Below are 6,574 nucleotides of genomic sequence, written 5' to 3' on the forward strand. Positions count from 1 at the left end.
AGATAGTTCTGATGTAAGTCTTGCTGGGTACATTTGTACTCACGTTTGCCTATTTTATGTTTTGCAGAGAGACGTCAGTCTCGCTAGTAGTTCCGTGTGGACTTCGACGTTTAGCTTGATACCTCAGCTACGATCTTGCGCCCTCGGCAGGATCTGGTAGATAGTCAGGCTTCTCAGCCTTTTTCATTTGTAGATGTCTGTACTCAGACATGTTAAGCTTCCGCATGTGCTTTGACTTGTATGCTCTGCATGTTGGGTCATGAGACCCATGTCTGTAATATCTCGCTCTTCGGAGCCTAATGAATAAATACTCTGAGTCGTAGAGTCTTGTTGTGATGCCATGTTGTATTTGCACATATCGAGCATATTGTGTGTATGATTGAAATGCTTGGTATGTGTGGGATTCGACAACCTAGTTGTTTATCCTTGGTAGCCTCTCTTATGGGGAAATGTAGTCTTGTGCTTCCATGAGCCATAGTAGTCCGCTACAGCCCGGTTCACCGGAGTCCTGCTAGCCCAGCACTACTGCTCCGGAACACTTGACTGGCCGGCATGTGATTCACTTCGTTCCTGTGTCTGTCCCTTCGGGGAAATGTCACGCGGTGACATCCGAAGTCCTGCCTAGCCTGCTACAGCCCGGGTTCCCGGAGTCCTGTTAGCCCAGTGCTACAGCCCGGATTCACACGCTGCTGACCGACATGCTCGATATTGATTCATGTATGCTTGTCCCCGTAAGTTAGTGCCACTTTGGGTTCACGACTAGTCATGTCGGCCCGGGTTCTCTGTCATATGGATGCTAGCGACACTATCATATACGTGAGCCAAAAGGCGCAAACGGTCCCGGGCCATGGTAAGGCGACACCTGTGGGAATACCGTGCGTGAGGCCGCAAAGTGATATGAGGTGTTACCGGCTAGATCGATGTGACTTGGAATCGGGGTCCCGACACCCTGCCCCCCCCCCCCGACGCCGGCGCACATCCCCGACGCCGCCCGCTGCCGTCGCCTCGCCTCCCCACCGCTACCTCGTCGGCTGCATCGATCCTCGCCGGAGTACCCCTGCAACGGGGGTGAGCGAACCTCCCCCTTTCCTCCTCTGTGCCTCCCTTGCACACGCGCCCCTGCCGCCCCGTCCGGTCACCTCGCTCCGGTCATGCTTCATCGTACACCGCGCCGCGGTGGTGCGCGCTCACCCGTGCCCCGCCCGCGCCAAGTCCTCGCCCGCGCAGACCCCTCCGCGGCCACCCGCACCGCAGGCCGCGCCCACGGGTGCCTCGCGCCCCAGCCTCTACGCCGCTCGCTCGCGACCACCACCGTCCCGCTGCACCCCGTGTGCGCCCACCTGCGCCTGCGCGAGCCCCGCCGCCCCGATGCGTGCTCGCCGCCCCGCCACAGCCGTCTGCGGCCACCTCCAACCACGCCCGACCTCGGCAACCGCCGCGCCTGCCCTACTCCTCGCACCGGCCGCGGCCTCGCCTAGCGCCGCCCTTGGCCGCCGGCGCCCTACTGCTGGCCTGGGCAAGAGCCCCGATGGGCTAGCGCCCGTCACCCGGTTTCGCCCGAACCAGCGCGCCCGTTCCAGTGGTCCATTGGCCACTAACAGCCGGGGCCCGCAGCCCAGAACGTTTAAAAAAATGAATATAAAAATAAATAAAATAAATAAATAAATAAATAAATAATTTAATTAATCCTATTTAATTAATCTAATTAACTAGTTAGTTTAATTAAATAGTAATTAGATTAGTTAAACCCTAATTAGACTAAACAGTCAATGTCGAACGGGACCCACACGTCAGTTGACCAGTCAGCGCCTCTGTTGACTGCTGACGTCATGCTGACATCAGCGTGCACTGTTCTGGATAATGTTGGATTAAAATAATTAAATAAATGCTAAAAAGTGATTTAAATCTTTTAAAATCAATATAAAATAAACCGTAGCTCGGATGGAAAAACTTTGTACATGAAAGTTGCTCAGAATGACGAGACGAATCCCAATATGCAGCCCGTTCGTCCGCCACACATCCCTAGCATAGCAAACCCGCAACTTTCCCCCTCCGGTTCATCTGTCCGAAAAAGCGAAACACCGGGGATACTTTCCCGGATGTTTCCCCCTTCGTCGGTATCACCTCCTACCGCGTTAGGGCATACCTAGCCTCGCGTATTGCCTCGTTATGTTTTGTGATGCTTTGTTTGCTGCGTATTTACTGTTTCTTCCCCCCTCTTCTCTCCGTTAGACTACGAGACTGACGCCGCTGCTGGTGCCCCGATCGACTACGTTGTTGACGACCCCTACTTGCCAGAGCAACCAGACAAACCCCCCCCCCCTTGATCACCAGATATCGCCTATTCTTCTCTATACTCTTGCATTAGAGTAGTGTAGCATGTTACTGCTTTCCGTTAATCCTATTCTGCTGCATAGCCTGTCTTTGCCACTACTGTTGTTACCTTTACCTGCAATCCTACATGCTTAGTATAGGATGCTAGTTTTCCATCAGTGGCCCTACATTCTTGTCCGTCTGTTGTGCTATACTATCGGGTCGTGATCACTTGGGAGGTGATCACGGGTATATACTTATATACTTTATACATGATACATGTGGTGACTAAAGTCGGGTCGGCTCGAGGAGTACCCGCGAGTGATTCACGGATTGGGGGCTGAAAGGACCTTTGTCCCGACGGCCCTCTGGGTGGATCTTTGTGGCGGAGCGACAGGGCAGGTTGAGACTACCTAGGTGAGAGGTGGGCCTGGCCCTGGTCGGCGTCCGCGGTTACTTCAAAATAACACGCTTAACGAGTTCTTGGTATTTGATCTGAGTCTGGCCATTTGGTCTATACGCACTAACCAACTACGTGGGAAAGATATGGGCACTCGACGTCGTGGTATCTACCGAAGCCTTCGTGACGTCAGCGACTGAGCGGCGCGCGCCAGATTGGATCGCGTAACATGACTTCCTTTTTAATGGAGGTTGCTAGGTCTGCTTCCGGCCGCCCACGCAACGTGCAGGTGTGCAATGGGCGATGGGCCCAGACCCCTGCGCGCTTAGGATTGGACCGGCGTGCTGACCTCTCTGTTGTGCCTAGGTAGGGCTGCAACGTGTTGATCTTCCGCGGCCGGGCATGACCCAGAAAATTGTGTCCGGCCAAATGGGATCGAGCGTGTTGGGTTATGTGGTGCACCCCTGCAGGGAAGTTTATCTATTCGAATAGCCGTGTCCCTCGGTAAAAGGACGACCCGGAGTTGTACCTTGACCTTATGACAACTAGAACCGGATACTTAATAAAACACACCCTTCCAAGTGCCAGATATAACCCGGTGATCGCTCTCTAACAGGGCGACGAGGAGGGGATCGCCGGGTAGGTTTATGCTATACGATGCGACTTGGTGAACTTACCATCTACTCTCTCCTACATGCTGCAAGATGGAGGTGCCAGAAGCGTAGTCTTCGACAGGATTAGCTATCCCCCTCTTATTCTGGCATTCTGCAGTTCAGTCCACCGATATGGCCCTTTACACATATACCCATGCATATGTAGTGTAGCTCCTTGCTTGTGAGTACTTTGGATGAGTACTCACGGTTGCTTTTCTCCCTCTTTTCCCCCTTTCCTTTCTACCTGGTTGTTGCAACCAGATGCTGGAGCCCAGGAGCCAGACGCCACCGTCGACGAAGACTCCTACTACACCGGAGGTGCCTACTACTACGTGTAGCCCGTTGACGACGACCAGGAGTAGCTAGGAGGATCCCAGGCAGGAGGCCTGCGCCTCTTTCGATCTGTATCCCCGTTTGTGCTAGCCTTCTTAAGGCAAACTTGTTTAACTTATGTCTGTACTCAGATATTGTTGCTTCCGCTGACTCGTCTATGATCAAGCACTTGTATTCGAGCCCTCGAGGCCCCTGGCTTGTATTATGATGCTTGTATGACTTATTTATGTTTTAGAGTTGTGTTGTGATATCTTCCCGTGAGTCCCTGATTTTGATCGTACACGTTTGCGTGCATGATTAGTGTACGATTGAATCGGGGGCGTCACACCTATTCTGCACAACTCCAAAAGTCCTGAAAATTTATAGAGAATTATTTTGGAATATATAAAAAATATTGGGCAAAGAAAATACCAGAGGGGACCCACCAGGTGGCCACAAGCCTGGGGGCGCGCCCCTAGGGCTTGTGGGCCTCCTGGCAGGTCTCCGGTGCCCATCTTCTGCTATCTGGAGGGTTTTGACCTGGAAAAAATCATACGGAAGCTTTCGGGACGAAGCGCCGCTGTCTCGAGGCGGAACCTGGGTAGAAGCAATCTAGGGTTCCGGCGAAGCTGTTCTGCTGGGGAAACTTCCCTTCTGGATGGGGAAATCGAAGGCATCATCATCACCAACGATCCTCTAATCGAGAGGGGGTCAATCTCCATCAACATCTTCACCATCACCATCTCCTCTCAAACCCTAGTTCATCTCTTGTATCCGATCTTTGTCTCAAAACCTCATATTGGTACCTGTGGGTTGCTAGTAGTGTTGATTACTCCTTGTAGTTGATGCTAGTTGGTTTATTCGATGGAAGATCATATGTTCAGATCCTTAAAGATATTCAATAAGCCTCTGACTATGAACATGAATATGCTTTGTGAGTAGTTACGTTTGTTCCTGAGGACATGGGAGAAGTCTTGTTATAAGTAATCATGTGAATTTGGTATTCGTTCGATATTTTGATGAGATGTATGTTGTCTTTCCTCGTCAACATCGACTACATGACACTTCACCATGATTTGGGCCTAGGGGAAGGAATTGGGAAGTAATAAGTAGATGATGGGTTGCTAGAGTGACCGAAGCTTAAACCCTAGTTTATGCATTGCTTCGTAAGGGGTTGACTTGGATCCACATGTTTCATGCTATGGTTAGATTTATCTTAATTCTTCTTTCGTAGTTGCGGATGCTTGCGAGAGGGGTTAATCATAAGTGGGAGGCTTGTCCAAGTGAGGACAGCACCCAAGCAGCGGTCCACCGACATATCAAATTATCAAAGTAACGAACGCGAATCATATGAGCATGATGAAAACTAACTTGACAACAATTCCCATGTGTCCTCGGGAGCGCTTTGCTTTATGTAAGAGTTTGTCCAGGCTTGTCCTTTGCTACAAAAAGGATTAGGCCACCTTGCTGCACCTTAGTTACATTTGTTAATTGTTACCCGTTATGAATTATCTTATCACACAACTATTTGTTACCGATAATTTCAGTGCTTGCAGAGAATACCTTGCTGAAAACCGCTTGTCATTTCCTTCTGCTCCTCGTTGGGTTCGACTCTTACTTATCGAAAGGACTACGATAGATCCCCTATACTTGTGGGTCATCACAATTGAAAGAATTAATCTAATAGTAGCAACTTTTACTATGGGACTAAACGTGTCCTCATAGTCAATCCCATACCTCTGTTTGAAACCTTTGGCAACTAGATGTGCCTTGTACCTGTCAATAGTGCCATCAGATTTTCCTTTTACCTTATAGACCCATTTGCAGTCAATCACATTTCTGCCTCTGACTACTGGGACCAGACGCCATGTTTTATTCTCCATTAGGCCAGCATATTCTTAATCATTGCCTCCTTCCATTTGGGTTCACCTAAAGCTTCTCCCAAATTTTTTGGCTCACCTGTTGCACAAAAAGAACCCCAATGAATACGACCATCCTTATATATTTTTGATTTGATTATACCACTTTGTGACCTGGTGTGGGCACGCACATGTGGTGGTGGAGCTGGTCGTGCAATCTGAAGTTGAAGTCTATTTGACGAAGATGATGCAGCAGATCCGGAATCAGCCTCAAAAGAACCGGAGCTAGACTCCTGTGGCGACTCCTATAGTGATCTGTGATCCGCCACCAGCGAATCGGAGCGAGCGAGCGCTGCCTCTGCTCTGGAACTGCCACTTGGCGGTTCCTCCCTGGACGAGAGCGACCGAGGAGACAGCGGCGCACTAGCACCCGTGCGCCCCGTCCCGCCCTGACATGTGGGCATTCGTCAGGCGCGGATGCAACCCGACCGAGAACGCGTGAGGATGGCCCACCCGAGCCTGGCGCGGGTGCCGCCTGGCCAGGAGACCGCGAACCAGCTGGCGCCCATCTGCAGCTGCTGCAAGGAAGGATCCCGTGGAGACACTCCCGTCGCTATCAACACCTGAAGCGGCGCCCTGATTCCCCGTGACTATTTCATTTGTTTGCCGCTGCATAAAATCATACGTGTTTTCACCCATTGCTTCACCATTTTCTTGTCCTGTTTCCTGCACACTTTCAATGGAGTTTTTATCAAAGATATCATTAGTCATTGACATGTGGCCAGTAGGATCTACTACTCCCCCTTGAACAAAACTCAGTGAAGTTAGGAGATGAGATGGCAAAAGAATGAGTTCTTTGCGGAGTTGGGCACCGCATTGGGATGAAGTGAGGCAAATGGAAAAACATGTTCATCAAAGACTACATCACGAGAGATATAAACACGGCCCGAGGACATCCAAGCATTTATATCCTCTATGAAGGCTACTATAGCCCAAGAACACATATTGTTTCGAGCAAAACTCGCGTTTGTGTTTGT

The sequence above is a fragment of the Aegilops tauschii genome, chromosome 4, assembly GCF_002575655.3.
Source record: "Aegilops tauschii subsp. strangulata cultivar AL8/78 chromosome 4, Aet v6.0, whole genome shotgun sequence".
In the NCBI taxonomy this organism is placed as follows: Eukaryota; Viridiplantae; Streptophyta; class Magnoliopsida; order Poales; family Poaceae; genus Aegilops; species Aegilops tauschii.